Genomic DNA, 14,538 nt, shown 5'->3' on the forward strand with positions numbered 1-14,538 from the left:
GTAAGAACAATGATTATTTCACATTTATACCTAATAGTAGGTGCAGTTAATGGATATTAATTTGCTATATCGCATCACTAAAATTAACGGCAAGTTGTGTTTGTAGTGTTACTATTTGATGTACAATAAACAGCGAATCCTTCAGTGCTGAGGAGTAATTTCATAGGCAACATCTGGATCTCGATGTATTCATTCAACAGCTGTGATTCAATACAGTGAACATAAACCAAATCTTTGAGATAATTCATGACATACGTTACGATAAGAGAGGAAGCCTAGAAGTAAAAACAAAAGTGCTTCACTTTGGACTGTACTAATGGACAGGTGTCCACCCTCTGCAGGTGTGAAATTATTAAATAAAGTAGCCAGGAACTTGGAATAATGGGCCCTTTCTGACTTTGTTCTCCCAGCGATCCAACTCTATTCTGTTATTGGGATGTGTAACTTACTAGAGCAGACGAGAAATCGGAAATCACCTCTGCTTTTCTCCACCTGAGTTTCTAACAGGCCGGGCCACGAGGGTCATGCAGGTAACCAGCACAGACTGGTGCAGTTGTCCAAGCTCATGGAATGTCCAGTTGCTATTGCCAAGTAGAGACCCACATGGGGTGGTTGCAGGCCTGAGCACACAGCAGCACACGTTTTCAGGGGCACGTGAGGGTAGGGGTGGGTGAGATGGGGTGGAGAATTATTCAGGGGTCACTAGAGCATCCTGTACGCCATGCTTACAAACTTGGAATGTCCTACAGATTCTGGGGGGTCATTACCTCCTGTCCACGGTGTATGCCTCTGAAGGTTGGAAACGGGCCCATGCCCCAGAACATTTGGCCAAGTTCAGAACTGTGGTCCAAAGTAGTGAAGACATGGATTGGGACTCTGCATGGATTGGGACTCTGTAAGCACATACCTTGGGAAGGGCAGGAAGGTGGCCCTAGATGTTCACAAAGTTCTCAGAGGCCTTGATGGGCCACCAGGAATGGTAGATATTGGAGTGACAGACCGGCTCCGGGTCTTAGTCCTCTTGACAGAGGTTCCCAGGTATCACCAGGCTCTACTGAGTCCAAATGTTCTTGCTGGTCCAGTGGCCAAGGGGCGTGTCATTGTGTGCATCTGGGCCTTGATTCAAGCTGCCCACTTGGGAAGGGCAAGTAGGGCCAGAAGTCCAGCTCCAGGGGACTTTGTGACTTGTTCTCTCGTCCATTCCAGGGACTAGAGTCCGTTATGATATGTTCAAGTCCGAAAAACAAGCAGCCAGCAAACATGAATTTTCTGTGTTGGGGAATTGTTAATCTTGTCCAAAAGGTAATGCATCTGGGGCGCCTGGGGGGCTCAGTCGGTTAATCATCCGACTTCGGCTCCAGGTCATGATCTCAAGGCTTGTGAGTTCGAGCCCCGTGGCGGGCTCTGTGCTGACAGCTCAGAGCCTGGAACCTGCTTGGGATTCTGTGTCTCCCTCTCTCTCTGCCCCTCCCCCACTCTTCACACTCAGATTGGCTATGTTCCCCAGTTGCGGGAAGTTCCAGATTTCTAAGATTTCATCTGGAAAAAAAAAAAAAGATACGAGTTTGAAAAACGGAAGCTGAAATATTGTTTTATAATTTCAGTCTGAGGCTGTTCTGTTGGTGAGACAAACAATAGGCTTTTGATTAAAACGGCATTGTGATAGGGACAACTGCTGAGACCAGGTTTGAGCATTCCATAAATATGAATTTATTATATCAGAATGCACACAAGGATGTCCCTAGCACTCTGATCTGAGTCATACATAAATAATGAACAATTGTGGCGTGTTTATTTTTTTTCCTCTAAAACACATGACAATGGATCATCGCCTTTCTGTTAGAGTCCTTAAGCTTCTCGGAGAACGTAACCTTGAGTACATTTGGACCCCTGACGGATGAATGCATTTCAAAATTAAGATTATTGCATAGAATCCTTCTTATGAATATGAGTGGTTATTATGAAGGGAAATAAAATTACTTTAGCTTCTTTAACTGTAATATTCTCTATTTTCGTATGTTAATTCTCATAAGCTCATTATTTGTACTCGAGTTGCTTCTCCCCCTAAGTGATAAGTTGTGGTTCTTTAAAGTTGTTTTGCCATTTCACTTGTTAAAAACCATAATTTGTGAATAATTCTTGTAGCTTTGAAACGTTTCAGGGATCCTCTATTTTTTTGGACAGAAATAGTATTCCTCAGATTATTCATAAGAATGATATTCATTTAGTGGGATTCGAATGTCTTTTCATGATGCCAGAAAAAGAAAATGAAATTGGGTCTTGACATTTTTTTTGCTCCAGGAATCTTAGTAGAAAATAGAGACATTTCAGATTGAAAACAGCAGTTACTGGAGGTTTGGGATGACTCCTGAGCCTTTACCTTGCGTGGATGTGATTCAGTGAGAAACACACCGAATGCTTGGAAAACACTGTCCAAATCCACAGCCGCTCCTCTCCAGGTGCCTCATAGGATGTGACCACCTTGTTTTAGACCACACATATTCTCAAGATTTACTATGTTGGAGTAAATTGGAACACCGTCTTTAGAAGCCTCTGAGTTAGACTAAATAAAGACAGTTTTAAAATAAATCCTATAAATTGTTATTCCAAAGGAAGGATTACATCACAAAAGCTATTACTTTTTTTTGTTTTTTTAAAGACCAAGCTTCTTATGTCTTCTTTGAGGAAAGAATAAAAAAATGACAATATGGTTTGGAACTTTGAACATTGCCTTCCACGTATACACGAAAGTGTCCTTCTAGAATATTTTGAAGGAACTTACGAAGCGTTGACTTGTTTTATGATAGTTAGAATGATAAAAGCAAATACTTTTAACGCTCATAGCGGTCTTCGTAGTGTGTGACTCGCCATTGACAGTTACGTGACTCCTTGCTGTACTGCTGGGGGAGTTGACTCCCCATGGTATAATTATGCGCTATCTGCACAGTTATTCCCATTGAACTGATGAGAAAACTGAGGCTTAGGAAAGGGTGAGTGCCACCGGAAGAGTAGGCAGCCTGGCCAATGCCAGCCCCACCCAAGTCTGGCTCCAAAATCTATGCTAAGTTCTCATTAGGTTTCCAGCTTAAGGGGAGACTGTAAGTAGTGAGATCACAGTGGTGTGAGTGGAGGGGGCTGACGGGGTAGCATCGGGAAAGACTCTCAAAAGAATCTGTGTGGCGGCCAAGGCTGGGAAAAGAGCAGGCTTCCCAAGACGGGCGTTAATGGAAATAATCCTGTCTTGCTCTCAACCTTCAAGGTAGTGGTCCCCCCGGGACCTCTTTACAGAATAAGAATACAGGCAGAATAAGGCGGGCCTGGTCTGCTCAACGTGCTGGCATCCCCTGAGAAAGTTCTAGGCTAACACTCAAGTTAGCACTGTTGACTGTGAACTGTAGACAACCCCCCTCCTCTGGAATTTTCTGAAATATTAATGATGCCCCAGTAATAACTCAACAGCTTTGTACTTCCAGTGTGCACACCCATATATGTGTGTCTGTCTGTATATATATATATATATATATATATATATATATATATACATACATATATATGTATATATGTATATGTATATATATATATATATATATGATTGGGAAGAAAGCTAATTATAGTGAAATGCTGATATCAATAAATTAGAAGTTGTAATATAATAAGTCTCCTTAGTTATTAGCACATTAAATAACAAAATCCGGTGGTGAGTTGAATACCGCTATTTTGAAGTAATGAGAATCATAAATAATATTTCTAGATAGCCATGACAACAATGACTGCCATAAAAATATCTGTAATTTAGGATGGTAACAAATTTGTGGGCACTACTGAAAACATTGTGATTTGCCTGTATTCATGATTAAAGAAAATGCTGAATTTTAGCTAGAGGTTAATGAAAATGAAGGTGTCGTTTTTGTTTTTTGTTTTCTATTTGTCTTTATAGGCTTCTTAAATCCTATTTGTATTCCATGTTATGAACCAGGTCAGGCAGGGTTCCTTGATTCAGTGTGTCTGAAAAGCCCTCTTAGGCTTTTCATTGGACTTCTAATGAATCTTTAGATCAACCTGGGGACGACTGATCCTTTAAAAATACTGTCTTCCTGTTGGCGACGACTGGAGTCTGTATTTTATGTAATGTCTTTCAATACAGTTGTTATAATAATCCCCATAAATGTTTTTCAGTTTTGGAAGATTCATTCTTAGATACTTTATGTGTTTTGTTATTATTTGGTATTCTGGTTAATTTATTTTCTAACCCTAGATTGAGTTTAAAATGAAATCGGTGTGGGATATTGGGCTATTAAGCTAGTCAGTTGCTTTTGGATTTTCTACCTGCACAATCATATCATCTGGAAGTGATGACAGTTCCTTTTTTTTTGTTTTTTCCCAATTCTGTGCTTTTAATTTTTAAATGTTCTCTTATGTACTGATAGGCCTTTCAGAGAAGCTTTCAACAGAAGTGGTGATGCCTATTAAAATCTTCTTTTTGATTTTAAAGGAAATTCTTCTAATAGTTCCCTATTGAGGGGCAGTGGGCTGGAGCCAACTTTTAGCAGCTGGCAAGAGCCAATCACTAACTTCTCATGAATTTTGTAAGTCAGCTGTCAAAATACAGCCGTCATTAAAGATGAAATGATAGGAAGTTACAATTAAGTAAATCATGTTAAAAACAAAGGTAAATTTTCCAAACACACAACTTAATTACTTAATTTCATGGCCTTTTTCTATTTATTATCTGTGCGCTGGATGTTGTTTCTGTATCTTGTATTTGCATATGGTGGAAATACTATCTAATGACGTGACATGTGTGAACTTCTTTCCAATTCCATGATTGATGATGCCACGTTGACAGCTTCGAAGTGGCCACGATGGGAATCTTTACACCACGGAAAATGGCCAAGGTTTCCAATCAGGGCTTTTATTTGCTTTAAGAGACCGTGGTTGTACATTTACTAACACGTTTCTGCTTGAGACTGATGTTTGCTGCAGGTTCTCGCATTTTCTTAGCCTGTCAACTAAAAAGAAAAGAAAGAAGGAAGGACAGGAGCAAGGGTGGGAGGGAAGAAGAGAGGGAAGGAGAGAAGAAGACAGAACAGCCTCGAGCAGTGGGTTAACCTGAACTTGGTATTTTCCGCACAGATAGCTGTGACGCCCCACTGGCATCCACCTTGCCTCGAGCGTCCTTCAGCAGCTCCTCGGAGCTGTCCAGCAGCCACGGCCCTGGGTTTGCAAGTCTTAATCGCAGAGATGGTGAGTCTGATGCCGTCTTGTTGCTAATCCATCATGATTCTGCCTCAGAATAATTATTCTTCGTTAATATTCATTCTTGCGGTTCAAAAAGTAATTGTATCGCAGTTTAATGAAAATGAGGAAGCAGGTTCAACATGTTATCATTTTGCTAGCTTCCTTCTTCTTTAGTATTAATCTCTTTTGTTTGTTTTGACATCTCTCTTCCCTGTCGGTTGCCAGCAAATGATCGTAAATGAGGTTCAGATCAGAAGGGAATTATTGGAGGCTCTAGACTATTTCCTATTTTATCATGCCTTTTTAGTTTTAGAACACTCTGGATGGGTGACTAGTCAAGTATGCTTCTCATGAGTAACTAAAACAACGAGTGAATGAGCCAATGTCACAGGCACTGGGGAACACTTAACAAGCCACTGCCTGGCATCCGTGCGATGTGAAGCTGCCATGGGATCGTGATGGGGAAACGGTTCCGTCCCAGGACGTGGCCTGGCAGGTACCTGGGTGACAGCTCCTGTTGAAAACAGATTCCCTTCCTATCGGTGGGAAGGGAGCTAATGGCTTTCTTTTTTGGAGATGCATTCATTCATTCTTGCTTCTTGAGTGTCACCGATTAAATTACTTTTTATCTTTTGCACAAATACTAGTTCAGTGGATTAAATAAGTTAATAAACACACTTAAAAATCAAATATTTTACTACCTTTTCAAGGGATAGATTAGGGGCACCTGGCTAGCTCAGTCAGAAGAGTGTGTGACTCTTGATCTTGGGGTCATGAGTTTGAGCTCCCATGTTGGGTGTAGAGATTACCTAAAAGTAAAGGGATAGATGCATTTTTTGGTGAGATTAATTCAGAAAGTAAAATTTTATTTTATTTAAAAAAATGTTTTTTAAACGTTTATTTATTTTTGAGACAGAGAGAGACAGAGCATGAATGGGGGAGGGTCAGAGAGAGAGGGGGACACAGAATATGAAACAGGCTCCAGGCTCTGAGCTGTCAGCACAGAGCCCAATGCGGGGCTCGAACTCATGGACCGTGAGATCATGACCTGAGCTGAAGTCGGACGTTTAACCGACTGAGCCACCCAGGCGCCCCAGAAAGTAAAATTTTAAATTAACCGTGTCCCTTATAAATGTAAAGTCTGCAGATGTTACTAAGGAACTGAGTATTTTTCTCCCTTCCTTTGGTATTTCTAAGATCATAGTTTAAGTATAGCTTGAATTTTATTATGTCCTTAAAAATCAAGTGTGGGAACCCAGTAAGTAGCCAAATAGACTGGAAGGGCGGAGTAAGGACACAATGAAGACTTTTGGTGAGTTTAGGGTGGGAGAGCATGCCCGCTGTTGACCTGACGGCCACCTTCATGGCCGTTTACTATGAAGAAGCATTTCTGGCCAGATATTTACTCCTCCAGATAATTACAAAGCATCATTCATGATAATCTTTAGCATTCCAGTAAAAATATCTTCTCATTTGAAGCTAGGTTCCAATTAATAATTAAATGATCAGAGGCACCTGGGTGGCGCAGTTGGTTAAGTGTCCAACCCTTGATGTCGGCGCAGGTCATAATCTCACTGTTTGTGAGTCTGAGCCCCGAGTCAGGTCCTGTGCTGACGGCATGGTGCCTGCTTGACATTTTCTCTTCCCCTCTCTGCCCCTCCCCTTCTTGGGCTCGCACATGTCCCCCCCCCCCCAAAATAAATAAATAAACATTAAAAAAATAAATGATCAAATTTACTATTTTTGGTCTGGTGGTTACTCTAATAGCCAGCTCAACATCTAAACTTTCCAGTGGTTGCCCAAAGACTGTCAAAACTAAATAAGCACCGTATTTAATTAGTTTAAAGAATCCCAACGGGCCTGTGTATTGTGTTTCTGATTTGCAGGGACAGAATATCTTTATGATTCAGGCCTCTTGTGCTGTCAGTATGGTGACACTGGGAAGTTTATAAACATTAGAAGGGAAAATCCTGATGTTTGAGATGAATTTATTTCTACTACATTTAATTAAGAAATTAATAACAGCATATGATAAGCAGCCTTTATAAAATGGTAAGTATAAAGCTTATTTATTATGTTCAGACCACTCTCTTTGCAAATTTAATTTTTTTAAGAGAGTGGCAATCAACTGACGAGGTTGTTGCTACTCTAATTGTACACAATGCACATTTCACTGACTGTTCCTTCATTTTACCATCTGATTTCATACGCATTCCTAAAATGAGACTGAGATACACAGTTTATCAATCAATATTCCTTCGGAAGGATTATCTGTATATATTTTCTGTTAAAAGCCAGCATCCCAGATTCTTTCCTGCCATTTCCTTTGCCTTTGTAAATGCTGGAGAACGTGTTGGTTCACTTCAGTTTAGGGTATTATGATGCAAAATGTGAATTGTATAAAATGTGGATGATTATAATGATGATGATGATTCTTCATATATAGTAGTTTTAGCTTTTTTGAAACTTCTGTGCGTGATCTGCTGACGAAGATCTTGTTAGATTACCTGATTGTATGACTAGTTTCCTTGGTCTGTGTTGTGGGACTTGGAGGTTTTAAAGAAGGTGGTCTTTCTTACCTTCCTAGTTTCTTATTTTGCATAGAAGTCATTGAGCTTTTACGACTTTGTATGAAAAATTAGAAATATCTGAAATATCATGGCCTCTTCTGAGAATTTTATATATAGCTGATCACTGCATAGAGTAGTAAGAATATATATCTGCAAGTCCCCCCCCCCGAACCCCCCCCTCCCGAGCGGGGTTCAAGGGGTTCAGAAAGCCATGACTCCTGACTCCTACGTAACCACGTTTTTCAGTGTTTTCTTGTGAGTTCTCTAATGGAAGTGCCAGTCATTGTGGAGATAATGCTGAGTTAGTATCCTCTCTCAACATAAGACTAAGTGCTCCTGTAATTTATTTTTGAAATCTCTATTCGGGTTCCTTTAAAGTTCCCATTTTGATGTCCGGAGTTGGGTGCCCGATGATACATTGCACAAAATGCCCACACTGATGCAATGCACGCTACTGTTTTATACAAAGGAACATAAATTGCCGAAAAGTTAGCATCCCCATGTGCCTGAATGTGTAATTTTTCAAAACTGATAGATTTTAAGAAGTAAATCATAGACACATACATTTATTCATGTACCTGCTCCAGAAAATTGATGCCATTAGATAAAAGTGTAAAGTCCTTGAAAATTGGGTTTGATCGTTCATATTGGCTGATTTTGTTTCCATCAATATTAAATTGAATATTTCCTAAAATTACAAGTTATCTAATATTTCTTATGCAAAATCAAGACTGCAGGAATCTGGCTGTATAATATAAATAAGAACATGCTTGACTTCATATCTGTCTTCTCAAAAATCTCCTAAAGACTCTTTGTACTCCCAAGTTCATGCAGACAAAAGTTAATTAACAAAAACAGCCCCTCCCCGCCAACTATGTTCTAGTAAGCCATGCTGGACTTGTACTCTGCATTTTGCTTGTGAAATAGCCTTCTGTGTTTTTCCAATTATTGTTACTCCGGGTGACCCTTCCTCCGGCTGGCTCAGTAGCACTGCAGAGGCTGTTTTCCAGCTCTGGACACCATGTTCTTTTCAGTCATGTGATCTGTAAGTGCAGGCGTGATGGTGAGATGCGTAGTCTTGCCGGGAGCAATTTGAAATTGACTAGGAAGACACATGCACACACGCTGTCCTCCCTGTGTGTTCCCCTCAAATGCTTGCATGAACACTCACTTTGAGAGAGACGAGCTGCTCTGTTCCTCACCCGGATGCTGAACATCATGGGTTTTAATGCAGCAAGTCACCTCGTTGGTGACAATGCAGTGAGAGTGCTTTAAACTTAACTTTATTGGGGCACCTGGTCAGTTAAGCGCCCAACTCTTGATTTTCATCTCAGGTCATGATCTCACACTTTGTGAGATCGAGCCCCGTGTCAGGCTTCATGCTGACAATGTGGTGTGGGACCTGCCTGGGACCCTGTCTCTCCCTCCCTCTCTCTCTGCCCCTCCCCCACTTGTTCTCTTTTTCTCTCTCTCTCAAAATAAATAAGCATTAAAAAAAATAAACTTAGGGGAACCTGGGTAGCTCTGTCGGTTAAGTGTCCGACTTCGGCTCAGGTCATGATCTCGCAGTCTGTGAATTCGAGCCCCGTGTCAGGGTCTGTGCTGACAGCTCGGAGCCTGCTTCCGATTCCGTGTCTCCCTCTCTCTGTGCCCTTCCCCTGTTTGCACTCTGTCTCTCTCTCAAAAATAAGTAAACATTAAAAAATAAAAAAAGTAAACAACTTTCTCAAAAACGGCGTTTCAGGATACCACGTTAATTGTTGCACACAGAAAGTAAATGGGGGAAAACTGAACCGACCAGGTGTTTTCTTTTCTCTTTGAATTTTCCATCTTTCCCATATGGAGATGTTGAGCCCATAAAATGCAGACTGCATTACTGGGCAGAGTCAGGAAAGATTTTTGTCTAATGATGCCAATACAATTCATGGCTGAGCATTTCAGAAACTGTTCTCAGATTTACAGTGTTTATTTCTCGGTAATGAAGTTGAGTGACAAGTACAAGTTTATACTGTAGGTTTTAGCAAGATGAAGAAAACTGACTACATTAGGGAAAGTGCTTAGATATGCTTTCTTATAACATGGGGACTCCGATTACTTGAACTCTGCAATATTCTGAACGGGACATGATATAAAAGTCATTGGTTTTTAACAAAGAAATGTTTTTAAAAATTGAAAGAGTAAGTAAAGTAAAAATGTGTCAACTCCCGACTTGCATCAAAATATTACCTCAAATATGTTTGATGCAAATCTCATAATAGTAAACTTTTCTGTCATGTTTTTTTTTTTCATTAAATTGAAGTTCCTGTATATTCCTATCTTTTGTTCACAGGCCAGGAAGCTGATGGAACTGGCCGGTATTCCCAGACGAGAGACTGAGCAATTCAAATTGCAGTGAAGGGTCTTGGACACCAGATTCTGAATTTTGTTTATCTGTCCTGCTTAAAAGTTTTTAGACCTAGTAGGACTAATATACATTCTCTTTTTACTTTTTTTTAAAGTTTGTTTATTTATTTATTTAGTTAGTTAGTTATTGGGAGAATACGAGCAGGGGAGGGGCAGAGAGGGACGGAGAGAGAGAGAGACAGAGCACAAGCTGGGGAGAGGCAGAGAGAAAGGGAGACGCAAAACCCAAAGCAGGCTCCAGGCTCTGAGCTGTCAGCACAGAGCCCGACGTGGGGCTCCAACCCATGAACCGTGAGATCATGATCTGAGCCAAAGTCGACGCTTAACTGAATGAGCCACCCAGGCATCCCATGCGCATTCTCTTTTTAAACCACAATTTATTTTCTTTCCCTTCCCTTCCCTTCTCTTCTGTCTTTCTTTCCCCTCCCTCCCTCCCTTCCTCCTTCCTTCCTCCTCTCCTCTCCTCTCCTCCCCTCCCCTCCTCTCTTCTCCTCTCCCTCCTGAAATAACTTTGCAGATGCACTGTGGATACTGAGTGCAGTGGGCAGGCCAAACATAAGAGCATTGATGCAAAATATGCCCACGTACTAAAGCACAGAGCGCTGTCTCTGTGGCCGTGCAGCTTTATTAAATCACAGCTTGTCTGAAATGCAAGATGGCAGCATGTGGGAAGAGAAGCCCGAACAGCAGGGTGTGTGTTGACCTTACCGTAGAGTTGTCACACGGACCACACACGGAGCTGCTCTGATCCTCCCGGAGCCCTCCTCAAGCTCCAGAGTCTCCGGGTTCCTGCCATGGAGTCTATGGTACTTGATGAGACAAACCAGAACAAACCCAGCGTTTTCCAGTGTCGCCAGTGACCTTCAGGGAGGCGGTGTTGTTGGTCCTTTTCTCTCCCAAGCAGCCCAAAATTATAGAATTACCCTAGGAGGAGGGAGTCCTCCCTCTCTTCCGGATTCAGTGGCCTCTAATGGGTGGGTGAGTGTCTCCTGAAGATGCTCAGATTTCTGAGCATTTTTTCCTGCTCTTTTCAAGACCACGTTTGGGTGAGGACGGGCTCATGCCCTCCTGGAGCTGGATGGTGGGAGGGACTCCCTCTGCTGTCTGCTGAGGGTAGGTTGTTGGCTCTTGACCCTGCGGGTTAGTTGGCATCCTCTCCCAAAGCCCGTGGTGGTTATGCCTCATGGCGCTTTCTTGGCAAGAAAGCCCTGGGTCCTCTGTCCCTTGAGGAATATACGTCCCATGTCACTTCCAGGCTCCCTGAGATCTGACCGTGAGTCTCACCTGGTTTCCGGCCTGAGCCCTCCATTACCCGTTTAACTTGGTCTTGCCAAGTTGACCTTCTGTTCAGATCGAGTTGGGACTCTCACTTTAGCTTCTGTGTCCCCTTTTGATGGCCAGTGGTGAATTCTGGGTTTCACCCAGGGGAAACCCAGCACCGCATGGGGAAAAGAGCACCGCATGGTTTTGTCCTGGCAACTTAGGCCCAGAAGTGACCTGTCACTTCCACTCACGGCTTGTTGGCCAGAGTTGGTCATGTAGCCTTGCCCTCCCAGCAAGGGGCCTGGACTGCTGTCCTCCACGTGCCCAGAAGGGAGAAAGCAGGCAACATTTGGCAAACAGTGTAGTGACTGCATGGCCCCTACCAGCGCATCTCCCAGAATTCCAGCGGAAGCCAAGCCAAAACCGGTCCTCTGCTCTTTGCTTATTCCTCTCCCTTTTCTTGGTCCACAGGCTTCATTCCCGGGCAGAGGTGTCTGACTCACCTTGTGCAGCCACCTTCACCCGTCCTCCATTCCGGCTCTTTCCAAGGCCCCCGGTTCCCAGCTTCTCTTCCTGTCCCACACCAACTCCTCACACATTGGGGTTCCTATTTTTCTGAGTTGTTCTTTGCCCTCTTGGCTTCTCTGGGGCTCAGTGGTATAATGGTCACTGGCCACCAGGATTTGCTGGACAAAAAGAGTGAAAAAACACAGCAACTTAACTTTTCAGAGTTATTTGTGGTGTTTATAATCTGCATAGTAAGCGCCTCACGGTGGCCATAATTTTGCCGTGAGAGTTTTCACTTTTCTAAGAGTCAGCAGTGCCTGTGACAAACGGGGCAACTTCCCACATGGTGTGTGGCAGCCTTTCTAAGGGCTTATCACATTCTAAAATAGTTGTCCAGAAAATTCTAGTCTGGGCTCTTTTCGAATGAATTCACTTTTTGTATCACTCATAATACACAGAGAGGTTCATATAAGTTATTTATTTAACAATACTTTTTAAAAAAATTTATTTATTTTGAGAGAGAGACAGCAGGAATGTGAGCGGGGGAAGGGCAGAGAGAGAGAGAGAGAGAGAGAGAATCCCAAGCAGGCTTTGCACTGTCAGCACAGAGCCCAATGTGGGGCTCCAACCCACGAACCGTGAGGTCGTGACCTGAGCCGAAATCAAGAGTTGGACGCTTGGGACGCCTGGGTGGCTCAGTTGGTTAAGTGTCTGACTTCAGCTCAGGTCATGATTTCACAGTTCATGGGTTCAAGACCTGTGTCGTGTTCTGTGCTGACAGCTCAGGGCCTGGAGTCTGCTTCACATTCTGTGTCTCCCTCTCTCTCTCTGCCCCTTCCCTACTTGTACTCTTTCTCTCTGTCTCTCATAAAGGAATGTTTAAAAAAAAAAAAGAGTTGGACGCTTAACTGACTGAGCCACCCGGGCGTTCCAGCAGTTATGTACCTTTGGCATATATTATGATGTCTTCATTCACTGAACTTTTAATACGCATCATCCCTACAGAGCTGTATTTTGTCTGATCCCTTCACACGCTTCTCCAGGGTCTCCCATCCACCCACATTTAGCTGTATTGCCCCTTCTAGGGATTTCCTTTTTTTTTTTTTTTTTTTTAATTCTCTTCAGGACCCCTGGTAAAAGTGCACCTGCTAAGGTGACCTTCCTTTCTGCCAAAGTGGTCAGGTCCAATCAGCAATCTTTCGTGAGGCCCCTGGGATCCCTCATGGTACCTAGATGCCACGTTAAAATCAAAGCACACGGGAGTCCTGAACGGCACGCGTCTCTTGTGACGCAGGAAGATCGTAGCCCGTGACAGAGGCTGATGGGACCTCTCGGTGGGCCCTGTGGTCAGCCGCTCTACAGCTCTGCAGAGACCTGCCCGGACTAGGGGCCGCCTGGGAGACGGTGACTCAGGGGCTCACTGTTCTCATGATTCTTGCAGCTCGGCTCTTTTCCTGTCGCCACGTTTCCTCTAAGGAAATCAAACGGGACAGGCTTTGCTCTGACGCATTCAAGGGCCCTCCTGTGCCCCCTCCCAAAGGGCTCCCCGTCAGCACCAGGTCTCATCTTTTTCGCATTCGTTAGAACACCCTATTTGGTAGAACAGGTAATCTGTACGTGACTCTTTTCATCCGAGGCTCTCACGGCGTGCTTACAGATTGTTACGAATTGAGCCGTACGACATCCTTAAAGGAAACGTAAGTTTTAGCGTCAGTGGGGTTTTTTCCCAGAGGCGTTTGGCTGACCGAGCGGCCACAAATGGGCGGATCATTGAGTTGTCCTGGTTTTATTTCTGAGCGTCTCACCCTTGCGTCTCCTGACATGATCCCGCACCGTATTTGATCTTTAGAAAAGGGGACAGAGCCTTAAGAAAAGCAGTGGAAATCCGTGAGGAGGGGGGAGCTCGGTGCCTGGACCCCTGCCCTCCCTGGCCGTCTGGACGCAGCAGAGGGAGGTGCTGCTGTTCCCGCTGGCCTCGAGGGTTGACTGCCCTCCTGTCTGTTCTGAACAACTCAGGGGGCCTCTGGAATGATGCCTTCACGGAATTAGGACACGTCCCAGAGTTGCCACTCCTCGTAAACATGGAGGTTTCACGGGATATGAGGAGGCTCCGTCCCACGTTTTATTCGGTCGTAAATGAGGGACCGATTACACGTTCAGACGCTTCGAGGCTTGCCGGGCAATTCTTGTTCTATTTCTCAGGTGAGAAATGAGCAGAATCCTCTCACAGTCTTGTCCGTGCCGAGCTGCAAACAAGTAAGAACTGAAAAGCCTCACATCGACTCAGATCTGAGTGCTTCTCGAAGATATACGTTCCTGGAAAACCCGGTCAGGAACATACGTGAGCCCAGCAAAAGGAGACAGGCCGTCTCGATAGGTTTTTGTTTATTTTTCGCAGAAGGAGCCGCGGTAACGCACGCTCGGTGCCAGAGGGCATCGAGAGTTTTCCCCGGGGATGCAGCACACACAGGGAGCTTCCGGGAGCCACACGTGGATGGTTCACTGGCCTCGCAGTCAAATCTCAAACTGACCAGCGCGCCCCTGTTTTTATTTAACT

The 14,538-nt window shown here is 43.6% G+C and overlaps 1 protein-coding gene across 1 annotated transcript in view; it reads left to right on the top strand.

The window, feature by feature from the left end:
- LOC102954982 (contactin-associated protein-like 3) overlaps positions 1-14,538 on the top strand; it is a 194,794-nt gene that overhangs the window by 27,096 nt on the left and 153,160 nt on the right. The window contains exon 2 of the mRNA XM_042964400.1: positions 5,134-5,244. The gene's annotated coding sequence lies outside the window, so the exon portion shown is untranslated. The remainder of the gene's footprint in view (positions 1-5,133; positions 5,245-14,538) is intronic.

The sequence above is a fragment of the Panthera tigris genome, chromosome D4 (assembly GCF_018350195.1).
Source record: "Panthera tigris isolate Pti1 chromosome D4, P.tigris_Pti1_mat1.1, whole genome shotgun sequence".
Classification (NCBI taxonomy): Eukaryota; Metazoa; Chordata; class Mammalia; order Carnivora; family Felidae; genus Panthera; species Panthera tigris.